Source organism: Lissotriton helveticus, chromosome 5_1 (assembly GCF_964261635.1).
Source record: "Lissotriton helveticus chromosome 5_1, aLisHel1.1, whole genome shotgun sequence".
In the NCBI taxonomy this organism is placed as follows: Eukaryota; Metazoa; Chordata; class Amphibia; order Caudata; family Salamandridae; genus Lissotriton; species Lissotriton helveticus.
Window position 1 is genome coordinate 1,543,701,596 of NC_136065.1, and position 18,902 is coordinate 1,543,720,497.

Consider the following 18,902-nt stretch of genomic DNA (forward strand, 5'->3'; position numbering starts at 1 on the left):
CAGGGCGACTTCCTTGCCACATTAGACCTCAAACACGCATACTTCCACATTCCTATACACCCAGCTCACCGGAAATATCTCAGGTTCACAATACAAGAACAACACTATCAATTCAAAGTTCTCCCCTTTGGAGTAACTACAGCTCCAAGGGTGTTCACCAAGTGCCTAGCTGTAGTGGCAGCACACCTCAGGCGGCAACACATCCACGTGTTTCCCTATCTTGACGATTGGCTCATAAAAGCCAAGTCAGACATCCAATGTACAAGTCATACGTCTCAAACCCTCCAGCTGCTTCACAGTCTGGGTTTCTCAATAAATTACCCAAAATCTCATCTGCAACCCTCCCACATACAACAATATCTGGGAGCTACAATAGATACATCAGTAGCAAAGGCATATCCCAATCCAGTCAGAATAGCCAACATGCAGACACTAATCCAAAGGTTTCAGCCACAACACTCCCTACCAGCTCGAGTGTTCATGCAACTCATAGGCATGATGGCCTCCTGCATATTCATTGTCCCACATGCCACACTTCAAATGCGTCCATTACAAGAATGCCTAGCAAGGCAGTGGAACCAGGCTCAAGGACAACTAAAAGACCTAGTGTTGGTAGACAGTTGCGCATTGGTGGAATCCTCAAAACCTTTCCAAGGGGTGACTGTTCCAAGAGCCAGTTCCACAAGTAGTATTGACAGCGGACGCATCACTGACAGGATGGGGAGCCCACCTACATCAATACACAGTCCAGGGACTCTGGACAGCCAAGCAAAAGACACTGCATATCAACCACTTAGAGTTGCTAGAGGTTTTTCTGGCACTGAAAGCGTTCCAAAACCACATATACAACAAAGCAGTGTTGATCCGGATGGACAACATGACAGCCATGTATTACATCCAAAAACAGGGAGGGACTCACTCTCTACAGCTTTCCCTCTTAGCGCAGAGCATATGGAGGTGGGCAATTCCAAAGAACATCTTTCTCCTAGCACAACACCTGCCAGGGAAAGACAATCAAATAGCGGATCTGTTAAGCAGACACAGCCAACAGATACACGAATGGGAGATTCATCCTCAAGCTCTCCAACCATTCTTCCAAGAATGGGGGCATCCAGAAATAGATTTGTTTGCCACAAACGAAAACTCCAAATGCCAGTACTTTGCCACCAGGTTCCCACATCCGTTGTCACAGGGCAATGCGATATGGATAAACTGGTCAGGTAGATTTGTGTACGCTTTTCCACCAGCCCCACTGATTCCGCTAGTGGCACGCAAACTGCGTCAGCAGTCTCTGACACTGATCCTGGTTGCTCCAACATGGGCCAGACAACCATGGTACACAACATTACTAGAACTCTCCGTGGTTCCACACCAAAGACTGCGTCTATCGCCACATCTCCTAACTCAGAACCATGGAGAAATCAGGGACCCAGATCCCAATCAACTGAACCTAGTGATCTGGCTCCTGAAGTCTTAGAATTTGGATATCTCAATTTGCCTCCTGATTGCATGAACATTATCAAAGAGGCAAGACGCCCAACCACTAGAGCATGCTATGCAGCCAAATGGAAAAGATTTGTAATTTATTGCAACAATAACCAAATCAATAGACGCTTCAATACAAAACATTATCTGTTACCTGTTGCATCTTCAAAGATGCAATCTAGCATACTCTTCAATAAGACTTCCTCTTGCAGCTATAGCAGCTTACCTCCAAAACAGACAACACATGTCTCTGTTCAGAGTTCCAGCAATCAAGGCTTTCATGGAAGGGCTCAAATGGATAATCCCTCCCAAAACATCCACCTTCACCGGTCTGGAATTTAAATATAGTACTTACCAGACTTATGGGACCTCCTTTTAAACCACTCCACTCATGTGAACTGCAATTTCTGACATGGAAGGTGGCTTTTTTAATTGCCATCACTTCACTCAGACGAGTAAGTGAGTTACAGGCTTTAACTATTCAGGAACCTTACATGCAAATACATGCAAATAAGGTGGTACTACGTACTAACCCTAAATTCATGCCAAAGGTCATTTCCACTTTCCATATCAATCAGTCCATTGAACTGCCCGTTTTCTTCCAAAACCCGCAGTCAGTAGCTGAAAGAGCCTTACACACACTAGATGTAAGAAGAGCTCTGTTATATTACATTGACAGAACTAAACCATTCAGAAAGACAAAGCAACAGTTTGTTGCTTTCTCACCACAACATAAAGGTAACCCTATCTCTAAATCAGGAATAGCTAGATGAATAGTTAAATGCATTCAAATTTGCTACCACAAAGCTAAATGCACTCTAACAGTACCCCCAAGAGCGCACTCCACGCGCAAAATGGGGGCATCCATGGCTTTCCTGGGAAACATTCCACTAGAAGACATCTGTAAGGCAGCCACATGGACTACAATACACACTTTCACCAAACACTATTGTGTAGATGTGCAAGCACAGCAGCAAGCTGCTGTAGGCCAAGCTGTCCTCAAAACTCTTTTTCAAACTGCTGCAGCTGGGACAGGCGTCCACCGCTAGAGGAGGTACTGCTATACAGTCTATGCAAAGATATGAATTCAGCAGCCCACATGCCTCGAACGGAAAATGCTACTTACCAGTATGCATCTGTTCTTGGCATGTAGGGCTGCTGACATTCATATCACCTCCCCTCCTCCCCGGGGCCTGTCGCAGCTTCAGGGTTTTCTTTGCATGGCCATCTTTACTCTACTATACTCCATCTTTGCCACAATGGCGAAAAAAAATCTAAGGATGGAGTGGATGCCCATGCGCACTATGGTCCAAGGGAGGAGTCCCCTATCTCGTGATACTTCGAAGACTCTTCCAAGACAACAAAGTGCAATCATCCGGACCCAACACTAGGCGGCGATCTATGCAAAGATATGAATGTCAGCAGCCCTACATGCCAAGAACAGATGCATACTGGTAAGTAGCATTTTCCTCATCGCCCTGGTAGCACGTTATTAACAACGTGTTTCTCCAGGGCGCTAAAAATTCCAGCGATAGCGGGGAAATCACAGTTTTTAATGGAACATTGCTAGTTTTCCCTGGGGTGGTATCAGCATAATCCACCCCAATGTTAGGGATATGCAAGTCTGCATTTTAGCAGACGTTAGTTTTTAGCAAAAACAGCGGTTTTCACCAAAAACTAACATCTGCTTAAATGCTGGGGCAGCCTTGTAAATATCGCGATGTGCACATCAGCGATATTTTGCAAAGTTGTACTGGCCAGTGACGCTCACTTTGCATCTCATTAGAGATGCAAGAGGAGGTGTCGGGTAAAAGGGTACTAACGTTCGCTAATGCATGTTAGCACCCACTTGTATATAGGGCGAAATGATTATCTCAGCTATTTTGGCTTTTAAAGCCAAAAAAGCAGACATAATGTCCTTGTTAATATTTCCCCAAGTGATTTGCCCAGAATCACAGGATGTTGAGCGGACGCCAGGCTCGAACCCGGTTCCCTAACTCCAAAGTCGACAGTTCTGGCTGTTATGTCACATTGTCGAGAGAGGTCGAGAGCGAGCCCAGCCGAAAGAGACACGGGGCAGCCCTCTCACTCACGGACCGAGTGAGCTACGCCATAGTGCCACCCAGCGCTCCTTCACCCCCTGCGCCTTCCCTGCATGGGTATCACCGGTGCCACCTCATGGCCAGCCCCAGGCCCCTCGCCGCTGCCCTTTGATGTTCCTCACCGAGCTGGAAATGTAAAACATCCGCAGCGCACTGTGATGGTGTGTAATTATTGCACCAATGTGTAACCTCCGAGTCAGAGGTCAGCGCGCTCGCAAGCTGGCCTGCTTTGTGCTGGAGGGAGGGCAGATTGTAAACGGGAAGAAAAGCCCTGCAGGGACTGGCAGTAAAACAAGCAACAGAGGATGTGTGACTCGTAAACTTCGCTGCATGCTCCAAGGGTGAGGACGGGCAATGTCCAGGCATGAGGCTGGAGCCACCATTAAACCCCATGTTGTGGCTGTTCCGAGTTAAATCACTTCCGGGTCAAAGTGCCTAGCGAGGGAGGTGTTTCGCGCCTCCATCCGCTTATAAACCGGCTTCAAATAGGACAACAAACAATACGGCGTTCTCCGACCGGATCGTACGGGGTGTGTTGGCTATACGATTTCACCTATCAGTGGAAAGGTATGTACACAAATGCCGGCGAATTTGGATTTTTGCTTGTAGGCTCTGAGTTTCGTACTCCTGTAGTCAGACACCGAAAGAAAGAGTCCTTTTTGAACCATATGTTTATAACGAACACTGTAGATGTATATAGTATATCGATTCTCTGCTATAGAGTTAGGACCTCTGGCCTCATCAGTTTGTCAAATAGCATTAGTTTATGTGTTAAACGGCTATCTACCATGAAGTTGAAGTTGAAGTTGAAGGGTTTTGTAGAGCGCTCTACTACCAAACGGTTTCTTGGCGCTGCAGAAGGGAACTGAAACTGAGGAAGGAGGGGGGTGTGGGATTAAGAGGAATAGGCAGAGGAGAAAAGATGGGTTTTCAGAGCTGACCTAAAGTCCAGATAGGAGGGAATGGACCTAATTGCCAGAGGGAGTGCATTCCAAAAGAGGGGGGCAAGTGAACCTGGAACCACTCGATTTCTTCTTGCGGAAGCGAGGGACGTGGAGAAGTAACTGGGAGGAGGAGCGTAGATTTCTAGCTGGAACATAAGCATTGATCTTAGTTCTAATGAATGCTGGAGCAGTGCCGGCCAGAGACATAAAGATCAGACAGCCCATTTTGAAGAGCGAGCGTTCCCTAATGGGGAGCCAGTGGAGAGTTTTAAGCAGAGGGGTGGTATGACTCGATTTAGGGAGTCTGTAGATAAGGCGAGCAGCTTGGTTCTGGATAAGCTGCAAGTGACGGCGCTCGTAAGCAGGGAGCCCACATAAAGGGCATTGCCGTAATCTAGGCGGGATAAGATCATTGCCAGGACAATGACTTTGAGGGCTTCAACCGAGAAGTAACGCGAGACTTTGCGGATGGTTCTCAGGGACAGAAAACAAGAGGAAACTGTCGAGTTTATTTGGGGGCGCAAAGAGAGGTCTTGGCTGACTTTAATGCCCAGAGTTTTAACTGAGGCAGAGGGAGACGGGGGAGGACCAAAGATGGGGGCCAAAAAGCAGAGGACCAGGGATTAGAGGGACCGCCGGTGAGAACTAGCTCCGTCTTGTCGGGATTCAATTTTAATTGATTGAGGTTCATCCAGTTGTAGATGAAAGTGAGAGTGGAGTGGACCCTAGAAATTGAATCAGGGGAAGAGGAGAGGTTGAAGATGAGCTGGAGGTCATCAGTGTAATTGAACGCCGTGACCTCCATGTCCTGTAAAGCAACAATAAGGGGGTGTATGTAAAGGTTAAACAAAAGGGGGGAAAGGGAGGAGCCTTGGGGTACCCCACAAGAGACAGAGCGGATGGGTGCAAGAAAGCCCTCCAATTGAACCGCCTGTGTGCGGTCAGCTAAAAAGGAAGTAAGCCAAGTCAGGGCCGACCCCCGTAGGCCGGCGCCCCTGACACGGTCGAGGAGTATGGAATGGTCGACCGTGTCAAAGGCGGCGGATAGATCAAGAAGAACTAAGGCCTGGGGGGAGTTGGTGTCGGCGCTGCGCCGGAGCTCGTCAACCACCGAGAGGACAACAGATTCCGTAGAGTGAGCAGGCCGGAAACCGGCCTGGTGGTCCGCCAGGAGATGATGGGCCTCAATGTAGGTCGAGAGTGAAGAGGTGATATGGCTCTCCAAGATCTTGCCCAGAAGCGGGAGGAGAGAGATGGGTCTAAAGTTGGAAGGGACAGTGGGATCGGCACCAGGTTTTTTTATAATAGGGATTACTGTGGCAGATTTGAACGCATCAGGTACAATTCCTGAGGTGATGGAAGTGTTAAGCAGAGTAATAGGAGGAACCGGACAGTGAGAGAAGATCTCCCTCAGGATATGTGCAGGGCAAACGTCCGCGGGGGAACCTGTTTTAACTTTTCCCAGGAGAGTACGGAAGACCTCTTCTGTGATCAAGGCAAATTGAACGAGAAAGGAGGGGGGCGGAGGCAACGGAGGGCAAAGGAACAAAGGTGGTGCCAAGGGAATGTTCGGCTTTATAGTGGTGATCTTCTCAATAAAAAAGTCATTGAGGGTGGTTGCAGAGGGGTTGGGAGGGAATAGGTCTGGGCGCAACTCTGTCGGAGGCAGCAAGCTCATGCACGATCGTAAAGATCTCCTTAGGTTTGTTAACTGCTTGATGAATTTTCTGGGAGAAATGTTCAAGCTTGGCGGTGAGTATAGCCTTTTTATAGGCACGAAGGAGAGTCAGATAAAGAATCTTAAGGTCAGGGCAGTATCTGCAACGCCACTGGCGCTCAGCCTGCCGAAGTGCTAATTTCTGGGTTTTTAGAGCATTGGAAAACCATCTGTTGGCATCATGGGGGCGGCGCGTTCGGACCCGTCTTAGAGGTGCAACTTGATTACAGGCCTGTGAGAGCCAGTTGTCGATAGTGGCTATCTGCCTATTAGGAGGCATGTCTGCCAAGGTGGGGGCGGAGGAGGCTAGAGAATGGCCTAGGGCAGTCAGATCCACCCTGTTCCAGTTGCGAGCGTAGATGTTTTTGGGGAGAGAGGGGGTATTAATCACCCCCAGGGGGGCGGAAAAGGTAATCAGGGAGTGGTCGGACCAGACACGGGAGGATATGATAGGCATGGAGATAGATACATTGGCAGACCAGACTTGGTCAAGAATGTGCCCATGAGTATGGGTGGGGGAAGAGATGTGAGGGGTAAAGTTGAGGCAATGAAGGGTGTCGGAGAAATCTTTGGACATGGTGTCTTCACGTGGGTCACCCGGCCAGAAGTTGAAGTCACCCAATAGGAGGACAGTGGAATTGTTAACCACCAGAGTGGCCAGTAAGTCCTGTATGGCTGGAATGAAATGGGGCATGGGTTGGGGAGGACGGTAGAGGAGCACAAAGGTGAGTGGGATCGCAAGATTAGTCGAGTGTGCCACCAGAAAGTCAATAGATGAAATGGGATGGTGGGAGAGGAGTTGGAATTGGAGATTAGAGCGTACTATCATAGCCACTCCGCCGCCGGTCTTCCCCTCAGGGAGGTCGGTGCGGAGGATGTAGTAGGGATCAGGGAGGGAAATAAGGATATCAGGTAGGGAAGCAGCAGTGTACCAGGTTTCCGTAAGAAACAGGATCTCAGGTTTGGTGGTATCAAGGAGGTCAAAGAGCTCTAATTGGTGCTTGACCGCGGACCGGGTGTTAAGGAGAGCGACTGACGCCATGGGAGGGTTACTTTCAGGATGCTTAGAACGGGAATGAGAAGAGGCAGGGCGTGACAGCACCTTGCATGGACCGGAGTGCAAGCATGGAGGATTGGCACGATCAGGCTGGGCGATTTCAAGGGAGTTGATCCGAGCCAAAATAGATGGACTAATAGGCCAATCGTCGTGACATTCCAGGAGTAGGTTAGGTGAGTAGGTAAGGAAACAGGCAGGGTGAGGGGCCCCGGGACCCGGCCTGGCGCGGACGGGTGCAGACGGGCTTGCTTTGGCGCGCCGCCGGCGCGTCCGCTGTGCGGCCGGTGAAAACACATCGTTTAAGAGAGGAGAGGAAGGTGCGTGGCCTAACGGCAGTGGGTGTGGCCTGGACCCAGGGCTTTCCCGAGAATGGCGGCAATCCTTCTGTGACCCGCAGCAGCGCCTTAATCGGCTGCGCGGGGAGAAGCGATCGGGGAGCAGGTGGAGAGTGTCCAAGTGCAAAAAGTCAGGTCACAACACAGTTAAAAAGAACAGAAATACAATTTTTAAAAACAAGCATCGCTCCCGGCTTCCGCCTCAGGAGTCAGTTACCATCTAAGACGCGTGATGAGGGAGGCGCGATTTATATAGTAGGGGGCGTGGCCTAACGGCAGTGGGCGTGGCCTGGACCCAGGGCTTCCCCGAGAATGGCGGCAATCTTTCTGTGACCCGCAGCAGCGCCTTAACCGGCTGCGCGGGGAGAAGCGATCGGGGAGCAGGGGGAGAGTGTCCAAGTGCAAAAAGTCAGGTCACAACACAGTTAAAAAGAACAGAAATACAATTTTTAAAAACAAGCGTCGCTCCCGGCTTCCGCCTCAGGAGTCAGTTACCATCTGAGACGCGCGATGAGGGAGGCGTGATTTATATAGTAGGGGGGCGTGGCCTAACGGCAGTGGGCGTGGCCTGGACCCTGGGCTTCCCCGAGAATGGCAGCAATCCTTCTGTGACCCGCAGCAGCGCCTTAATCGGCTGCGCGGGGAGAAGCGATCCGGGAGCTGGGGTAAAATGTCCAAGTGCAAAAAGTCAGGTCACAACACAGTTAAAAAGAACAGAAATACATAAACTATATGCCAGATTGTATTTCTCCTAGCATTGTAATGCGTATAAATAGCAACTTGGCGGTAGCGAATGGTCTATTTTGAGCATGTAGATACGGCCAGAGCTCAGTGTCGAACATTATAAGCTCAGTAATACTGATCTTGTGACATATTTATAATAAAGATGACGGGATAAATACATATGAAACACTATGGCAATCGGCATGACTGTATGGTCCAGCGTGTGCAAATTAATCTTTAGGCAGCCTGGGCTGGTACTGAGTCTCGACATTGACAATTGAAGTAAAAGGAGTTCCTTGTGCTTCCTGCTTAGGAGTAAGCGGTGCACATTTTTGAGATCATTCCCTTAATAAACCAATTAGGCGCATAATAAAAGGATATCTTGAGGTGCTGATAGAGACAGGCGAAAAGTGTAACATCAGCACTAATTACCAACATATTAACTCCCTACTTCAGATCGTCGTGACTGAGAAACTGGTGTGGAAACTAACGAATATACAAAGATATCTGACACAATTGGAGAATAGGAGGTGCAGAGACTAGTCCATCAATGGACAATAAGGTCAGTCTCAAATATATTCACCATGGTACTAGGATGCAAGGTTGACATTCATTTTATAGTAGAGAAACTTATATCATCTAATTTGATTTTCAGAATAAGAACGGCCTTTCTCGTCCTTTTTAAAAAAACCTGCATGAAGAAAGTTGACAAGTATAGCTATTAAGTCTGTTAACTCAACTCACACCTGGGTAAGAAAGAATCATCCTAAAACGTATCTCATTTCCACATAGATCAAAATAGAACAATGTTTTCTACATTTCCATGATTTCCCTTTTAGGCACATAAATCTTATCTGCCTGAGTGACTAAAACTACATGATCAAATTGTACAAGTCAACAAACTGAACCACATAATTTGTACATTTGGTCAAATCTGCATAAAGGGTGAGAATGTATCTTTATTCCCAGCATGCCCCTTCTTTTGAGACAAATAGTCCTATATTTTTGAATAAGTTAAACGTCGGATAAGACCTATGTGAGTACTCCTATCTGGGCACCCCATGTAGATAACAAACTAAATGTGACAATACTCTAATCTAGTGTCACTTTTAATCAAGGTCAAATTATCCCTTCTCACTTATTAGAGTTTTCACGCCCCAGCAGTGTTAGAAGATATTGGTGTAATTTGATACCTCACAGTAATCACAAAATGTTGTATAAGGAAAATGTGTTAGATTATTTCAACTATCCTTTAGATTATGGGATTTGTCACAGGTACATTATAATATATTTGTAATTTCAGGTAGCCCGTGTACACACGCTGAAGAGACAAACTTTTCTCTGTTGGTCCTGAGGAAGGTGGTAAGAGTCCACCGAAACGCGCGTCGACCTGGCGTGGAAATTCATGATTAATATCTGTGTTACCTCAACCTCAGAAAAAAAGGAGATTGTTCTGGGTGTAAAAAGAAGTGTGTGTAATTGTACGAATGAGCAGGTGTGAATGTTGATAAGTGTGTGTTAGACAGGGTGTTCGTGAACTATGTACTGAATTTTAATGTTTATATGATCATAAGTATTATTGATTCATTGATGAATATATATGGTAAAATAGTAAAAATAGAAAAAAAGTATTTTTGATACACTACAGAAAAAATGAATAAAATACCCAAAATTATATAAAAACAACTGTGTACCTGTTTTAATCTGAAGGTTCATTGATTAAATATATGAGCCATTTCTTATGAAAAAGTATGGTGAGGCCATAGGGGAACTTTATTGTGTTATTGTGGCTGTGCGGAAGATCCATGCCAGGAGCCCCATTCCCAGCCTCTGTGTACAGGCAGCCTACCTCAGGCTGGGGTTTTTTATAGTTCACGGTCCGTTGCCAACTCCCCATTACACTGTTTGGTATGAAGGCAGCTATATTAGCACAGCAGGGTAGTATGTCTCAGCAAAAACAGAACCTACATCACACACACCTTACATCGAGTTCTATTGACTATAAAACAGAAATTTGGAATTGGAAAATCAAATTCAAGTCTACGAATCGTATCAACAACCTGTGATTTAAGGAAAAGTACTTAATCAGCCTGTGCCTCAAAAAAGAGGGAGACATTAAAGACAGAAAGGGAGGGGCAAGGGAAGGCCAGGTTGGAAACGGCGGGCTGGGCAGTAAAGTGGGCTGTAACAGAAAACAGGGGGTAGAGCATGGCTGGTGTCACGGGCAGCAACAAGAGCAGTGCGTGGCATCATCGGCGAAGGAGGGGGTAGTGTAGTCCTACAGACAGCAGAGGGCACAATACGGCTGACGTCCCAGCAGCAGGCATCATAGGCAGCAGAATAACAAAGAGAGGAGAGCAGAGCTAGGCCAGGGTCCCATGTAAGCGAACAGAGTGGTGTGTTTGTGTAAACAGGAGAGCACGTTCAGGTATATACAACACACAAAGCGGACATCAATTGCGCATCTCCCCGTGCTGCGTGCGCCTACCTGCGTGTGGATGATTTTGTGTCGACATAAGGTGCTGGCTTGTCAAAATCCTTTGCTGCACAGTGCTCCTCGCGCTGACAATCGCTCAGTTCTCTGCTCTTCTTCAAATCCGATCTAAAAAACTCTAATTTTGATTTATTCACTCTAAACATAAACAAGGAGAAACAGATGATACCGAATAATTGCAAGGTGTCTGTCTTTAGAATTTTTCTGTTGATAATATTGTTTCGATCTAGGCTTCTTCTAGCTAGGGCCTTCCTCAGGACAGTCGCCCTTCTTCACCGGATAAACTCAGATTACTTCTTCTACACCAACTGACGTGGACTAGCAGCTGACACCCAACCCAAACAATCAGATATAAGTCAATAAGGACACTCAGTGAGGAGCAATACACCAATAGCGTGCACAAATTAGCTTTAATGAAACAGTAAAGTAAATATATGGGTTAGCACAAACGCAAGGTGATTTGATAACTTTTGTATCATGCTATAGTGAATGATAATAACAATCAAAAGATCAGATTTACTAAAAGAAACTACGATTGTATGCACAAGTATGAAGTTCACTAGAATAACATTCAGGAAGCTCAGCCGCTCAGTGTCAAATAAATTAATAAGTATGTAACAGTTGAAATACCATTCCCTTGTTCCTGACTTGCAAAACAGCATTAATGTATGGCTTCTGCATTACATTAGAATATCCAAAGCAATAATGTAAACATACTAATCAGAATGGAGCATAATACATTTGATCACAAACACCACATTGACACTTTGACCAATTAGAATAAAGCAGGGAAATAAAGGCCCGTCATCCCTGGGTGGAATTTAAGATGCAACTTAACTTGTCCACAGTGCTGGGAAGCCCACTCCTTTCTCTCGAGTCTCTCTCTCTCTCTCTCTTGCTGAAGAAATATTAACCTCCTAAGGGGTTCACTGCTACACCTGGTCCTTTTAACCAACAAAGAAGAGATTGGCACAGAAGCTGTAATATAAAAAAAATGAATTTATTAACCTCAGATGAGGGAGATTGTGTCACACAGTACCATCAGGCCACTATAGGAAGCATTCTAAGGAGTACAGAGAACAGGGGCCTTATATATGCATAGGTTACATTAGTCAGCATAAAACCAAGGGGAGGTCCTGGCACATACCAGCATGCAAAATGACTAATATGGGTATACAAAATGTGCTTGCTCAACAAAGTGGGAGGAGAGATATTTCTCCTTACATCAGCAAGAACAGTCTGACCGTTGTATACTAGGAGCAGGTGCATTCTAATAGCTAGGCCTTTCTGAGCATGTGCAAGGCTCTGGAAGAGGGAGAAAGCACATGGCTAACTAAGATGGCTGCCAAGTACAAAATGGCTTTCAGCTCATGCTAACAGATTCCTGCAATCTTTAAAAGATAGTCCTTTTAGCATGAGCTAAAGACATTCCTATGATCTAGTAGGAACATAGAAAATATTTTGCACATTTATTCTCATAAATTTATCAATATCCTAATCCATTGCTAGGTGGGCATTTTTCATTCTAAACATTTCATTAAGTGGGTATATATAAGGTATAAGCAAGAGTAGAAAGGGAACAGAGCATTGGGTCATACAGATAGCAGGAGAGAGTAATGACTATTACCACAAACAGAATTTATCAATTTTTCTAGCCCTAAGCAAAAAGCAAATCCTAGAACCATCTAGTCCAATTCTATGTAAAGAACATTTTAGGGCTTCTAGGCATTTCAGTGACCATCCATTTCAATTTCAGAATAGCCAACAGTACATATCTAATAAAAAACATTTTCAATAGACTTTTCCAGTGTTCCTTTTTTAAGGGCTAGAGTATCAATCATTATATTTTAGGAGGAGGGCAAAGTCGTATTTGTTAACTGTCAGAAGAATGTTTCTCTTGCAAAAGAAACATTATACCTAATACAAATATTAAAGCAAACATATTATTACAAAAATAATCCTGGCTCCAAGGGACCAGGAGAACCACACAGATTCTTGGGAATTAGGACGAGGAACCGCAAAGGGCGGCTCCTCTTAAAAAATGGGACGTCCAAAGGGCCAGATTACTAACAAAAAAGAAGTCCTTGGGGAAATTGAAGCCGCTCTACAACCAGCCAGAGGGGAGTCTTCTCCCTGTGTCCGTTTGAGCCTCACAGGCAGGCTCTTGTTGTTCCAACAGTGGAGCTGCATAAATCAGGAATCACAGCCCAGTTTAAGAAGGAAAAGAAGTCTTTCTTTCAGGATAGGGCAATCCCCCCACCCCCCCCCCTCCAGGGCAAATGCCCTCAACTATCCTGTCCAGTGTCTCAGGTAGTGCACCAGTTTTCTTCACTTCAATCTAACAGACACCAGAGACACAGCACCTGTACCCTCAACTCAAGTCCTTCCCTAACTCCTGTATTGCTCTGCTGGCGCACTGCTCTTTTATTGGGGCCACAAATTGTACCCAGTATGCCCAGGTACCTCTTGATCAACAAACAAAGGTGCAAACTTGCATTCACTTTGGGACCAGGATTCAGACGCCTGATGCTGGGATCTCTGAAGCAACCCTTGTTTCAAAAGGGGTCACCTCAAGCAAAATAAAACTCCTCGCCGTTCTGGTCGGTCTGTGACTCTCAGCTGAGCATCAAAAACTTGATCCACAATTTCTCCTTTCTGATTTGTGACCCCGTCTTTCGCTCAAAACAGTGGCAGGGTTACACACTTCACATCCCAGTGCTTCCGCCTTCACTGAGGTCCTAGTTGCCAGCAACGCCTGTGCTGGTTACCTTCACCTTGGCTTCAAGCTGGACTAGTGCTGACTCCCCAGACTGGATCTGATGCCCAGGCCCCTCTGGCAATGGTGGTAAGGCAGCAAATATATATTGGTGGACAGAACAAAAGGTCTTTAGACAAAGCATACAAATAATCTATCAACAGAGAGGATAGTCTCAGAATACTTCCTGGTCTTGGGACGCCCCATAAATTAGCAAGGCATCCAAGAACCACTTTATCTATCAGAGAGTACAAAAACCCCGAACCTATTACACTATTTGAAACAGCTAAGGATGTCTGTGTTTATTTACTAAATTCTGAGGGAAAGAGAAAAACACTACAGACATACTCCAAATCCTTACATTGGTGTATTCCTATATTATTTATCTGAAAATCCTCAAGGGAAATGTTCTACACTTTTACTCATAGACTTTGCATTACTTGTACCGGAATGCAGACAATTCTAAAATGATTTCTCTTTCATAAAAACACCTACATTGTATGCATGGGACCATGCTCTCATGTTATAGGTGCAGCAGGAAAATCTAAAACTGCTAATTTAACGGGGACTCTTATTACATAAAGAACTTAAAAAACTTCAACATAGTGGGTACATACATTTCTCTAGCAGAACATGTTGTGACAAACAAACTCCTATAGAACAATATTTTCTTCAAAAATGTTTGCTAAGGATCACATGGGCGTCTTTCCTGCATTCTACTTTCACGATCCAAACTATGCAACATCAGCTCTAATAAGGACTGTCAGTTTATTTACACAGACTAGCTAATAATAATGGTGTTATCATCTGAGAATTTTAGAACAAAAAACTACCCACATCTAGTTCCCATTAAAGATCAAATAAGGGAATAGCAATCTGGACTACTCATCCTTTCATAATTTCATCAGACAGGATGGGCAGTAACATAGCATATTTATTTATTCATTTTATTATTGCTAACAATTTTTAAAACAGTATTACTGACTAGCCAATTAAATGTCTCATGGCTGTTTCACAGACATCTTAGACAGGCTCAAAAGAGATTGAGAAAAAGAGAGAGAAAACATAAATTTGCTGACCCATCAATCAATGAACTTGTAAAGCGCACTACTCACCCGTGAGGGTCTCAAGGCGCTGAGAGGGGGGTGGCTGCTGCTACTGCTCGAAGAGCCAGGTCTTGAGGAGCTTCCTGAAGGTGAGCAGGTCCCGGGTCTGCAGCAGGTGTGTGGGGAGGGTGTTCCAGGTCTTGGCAGCGAGGAAGGAGAAGGATCTGCCTCCGGAGGTGGTATGCTGGATTCATGGGACGTGGCGAGGGCGAGGCTGGCAGAGCGGAGCTGGCGGGCGGGGGTGTAGAAGTTGAGTCTTGTTCAGGTAGGCTCGTCCGGAGTTGTGGAGTGCTTTGTGTGCGTGGGTGAGGAGCTTGAAGGTGATCCTCTTGTTGATGGGGAGCCAGTGAAGGTCTCTGAGGTGGGGGGTGATGTGGCTGCGTCGGGGGAGGTTGAGGATCAGGCGGGCCGAGGCGTTCTGGATGTGTTGTAGTCGTTGTAGGTGTTTGGTCGGGATTCCTGCGTAGAGTGCGTTACCGTAGTCCAGCCGGCTGCTGACGAGGGCTTGGGTCACCGTTCTTCTGGTTTCGATCGGGATCCACTTGTAGATCCTGCGAAGCATGCAGAGGGTGTTGTAGCAGGAGGAGGAGACGGCGCTGACCTGCTTGGACATGGAGAGGGAGGAGTCGAGGATAAATCCCAAGTTGCGTGCGTGGTCCGCGGGCATCGGTGCTGTTCCTAGTGTTGTCGGCCACCAGGAGTCATCCCAGGCAGACGTGGTAGGGCCAAGGATGAGGACTTCCGTCTTGTCCGAGTTCAGCTTCAGGCGACTGCTCCTCATCCACTCGGCGACGGCCTTCATACCCTCGTGGAGGTTAGTTTTGGCGGTATGCGGTTCCTTGGTAAGGGAGAGGATGAGCTGGGTGTCATCTGCGTAGAAGATGATGTTCAGGTGGTGTTGGTGGGCCACTTGTGCGAGGGGGGCCATGTAGATGTTGAACAGCGTCGGGTTGAGGGATGAGCCCTGGGGTACGCCGCAGATGAGGTTGGTAGCTTTGGATCGGTAGGGTGGGAGGCGGACACTCTGGGTTCTGTCAGAGAGGAAGGAAGTGGTACAGTCCAGGGCTTTCTCCTGAATTCTGGCTTCTTGGAGGTGTGTTCTTAGTGCGTGGTGGCAGACCGTGTCGAAGGTGGCTGACAGGTCCAGGAGGATGAGGGCTGAGGTTTCGCCGTCGTCTAGTTTGCGTCGGATGTCGTCTGTGGCAGCAATGAGGGCTGTCTCGGTGCTGTGGTTTCATCTGAATCCGGATTGCGACGGGTCTAGGATGTTGCTGTCCTCGAGGTGGCGGGTCAGGTGTATGTTGGCGATTTTCTCAATGACCTTCGCCGGGAAGGCGAGCAGGGAGATGGGGCGGAAGTTCTTGAGGTCCTTGGGGTCCGCCTTGGGCTTCTTGAGGAGGGCGTTGATTTTGGCGTGCTTCCAGCTTTCCGGGAATGTCGCTGAGTCGAAGGAGATGTTGATGATCTTTTGTAGTTGGGGTGCGATGCTGGCGTCTGCTTTGTTGAACACGTGGTGTGGGCAGGGGTCTGCTGTTGATCCCGAGTGGATGGAGTTCATGATCTTACGTGTCTCGTCGTCGTTGACATGGGTCCAGGTGGTCAGCTGGTTGGTGCAAGTGGTGTTCGGGGTGGGGTCTGTCGTGGGCGGGGCTGGTGGTGCGTTGAAACTGTGGTAGATGTCGATGATCTTGCGGTGGAAGAAGGTGGCCAGTGAGTCGCACAGTTCTTGCAAGGGCGGGATGTCGTTGGTGTTGGCGCTGGGGTTGGAGAGCTCCTTGACGATGCTGAAGAGCTCTTTGCAATCGTGTGCGTTGTTGTCCAGGCGGGCTTTGAAGGAGGATCCCTTGGTTGTTCTGATGAGTTGGTGGTGTCTGCGAATGGCGTCCTTGTGGGCAGCGTGGTTGTCTGACGTGCGGTCTTGGAGCCATTTTTTTTCTCTAGCATCCGGCATGTGTATTTGGAGGTCTGGAGTCCTTCGGTGAACCAGGTGGCTTTCTTGATGGAGTGGTTGATGGAGGGCTTCTTTAGCGGGGCGAGGGTGTTGGCGCAGTCTTTGATCCACTGTCTGAGGTTTCGGGCAGCGGTGTCTGGGTCGATGGGGTCGGTTGGAGGGTCCAGGGCGAGGGCAGAGGTCAGTTGGTTCTCTGTGATTTTACCCCAGCAGCGACGAGGTAGCTGATGAGTGTGGTGGTGCGTGGTTGCTTTCTTGAATGTGAAGTGGATGCAGTGGTGGTCGAGCTTGTGGCCTGCGGCGTGGGTGGGTTCAGTGACAAGATGTCGGAGCCCGAGGTTAGCGAGGTTGTCGATCAGGGTGGCGGAGTTGGTGTCGTTGTTGTTCTCGAGGTGGTAGTTCAGGTCCCTGAGAAGGATGTAGTCCGTGGAGGCGAGTGTGTGGGTGCTGGTGTGGTCGGCAATGGAGTCGCTGAACAGTGCCCGGGGTCCGGGAGGTCTGTCGACGAGTGTTCCTCTGAGAGTGGTGTTGGGGTCGGTGTGGATCCGGAAGTGAGGGTGTTCGTCTGCGAGGGTGTGGACCAGGAGTGTGGACTTGTGGACGATGGCTATTCCTCCTCTGATTCTGTTGGCGTGATCCCTGCGGGTGATCTTGTAGCCGTCTGGGATGGCTATGGCGATGTCCAGTGCCGAGGATTCGTTCCACCAGGTCTCGGTAAGGAATGCTACGTCTGGGACCATTGTGTCGAGTAGGTCCCAAAGCTCGACGGCGTGTTTGCGTGCGGAACGGGTGTTAAGGAGTATGCAGCGGAGGTGGTTGGGTGCGGTCCTTGGAGGCTTAATGGTTCTGTCACAGGAGAAGCTGCAGGTGTGGCAGGAGAAGGGTCCGTGGGTGCGTTTCGGAGCAGCCTGGAAGCAGCGGCGCTCCCGGCCGGTGTTGAGAGCGAGGAGGGTGTTTTCGTCGTATCGGAGTCTGGCGTTGCGGGGGGCACCGGGTCCAGGGGTTCTGGCACTGGGCGCGGTCCAGGCGCGGCCGGCGCAGATGAGCTTGCTATCGGCGTGCCCGCTGTGCGCGTCCGCTGCACTTCCGCGCGGCATCCTCCATAAAAGGTGAAGTGGGAGGGAGGAGCAGCTGGGAGGCGGGAGCGGGACGGCCAATGGGCGTTGAGGGACGGGATGGGACACAGAAGGCAAAAGGGGCGGGGCCGCAGGGGTGCAGCAGCGGGAAGCGGGGAGCGGGGGGGTACAGAGGGCAAGGGGCGCTTAAGGGTCCAGAACCGAATAAAATACAGAAATAAAATAAAATATGAGTACAGAAAATAAGTACCAAAAGAGTCACCAGATCACAAGCACAAGAGCACACCAGCGGCGAACTCCCGGCAGCGGCAGCAGTGGGGCAGGAGTCACGGGTGCACAGAAGGAGCCGTGCGGCGTGGGGAGCAACCTGACCTGCGAGCACCCATAATTTGTAGAGGAGATAGCCTCCTTTCACTATTTCGACAGTAGGAAAACCTGAAACAGGTTTCACTTCTGTCGACACTATCTACTTCTATTTGTGACAGGTGGGCACAAATACACTTGTAGGAAGTAAATAGCGCATGTAGCCAGCTAGAAAACAATAATAACCAACCACCAATTCCTTTAGCAAGTATACTAGTTGTAACATGAGGGCACATGAATTCAAACTAAATCCCATTGCCTCCTTAACTCAGTCCTTGCACAGTAAGCTTCAAACTAAAAGCATTAGTGCTATATACATGGCAGAGCTATCTCTACATATAACTTACAAATGCTGCTATCCCCTGATAATGTTATTCAATAGGATTACCCCACCTGCACATTTCCTACACTTGTATTATATCTCAAGAAAACTGTGATATTCCCATGTGCTCCTAACAAAATATGCAAAAGTTCCTTTAGCTAATGTTACCTAAAACATCACTTATAGTGCTTTACCCTACAGCGTGAGGATCAGGATATTTAAGTAATACAAAGAAATCACATACTGTCTCAGTGGCTCCCTACGTGGAAATTGTACGTTCAGTTGGTTAGTTCTAAAAACAGACTTTGGCCTTTAACCCTTACCAGCTGTCCTATATTGTACAAGGCTCTCCGTGCGGTTTTCCAATTCAAAGTGACTATGAAGAATCACAGCTGAAAGGCAGTCCTATTCCATTCCTGTGTGCCAGTAATTTAGAGGTACGCTTAATAACTTCTGCTGTTTTTGTATATTC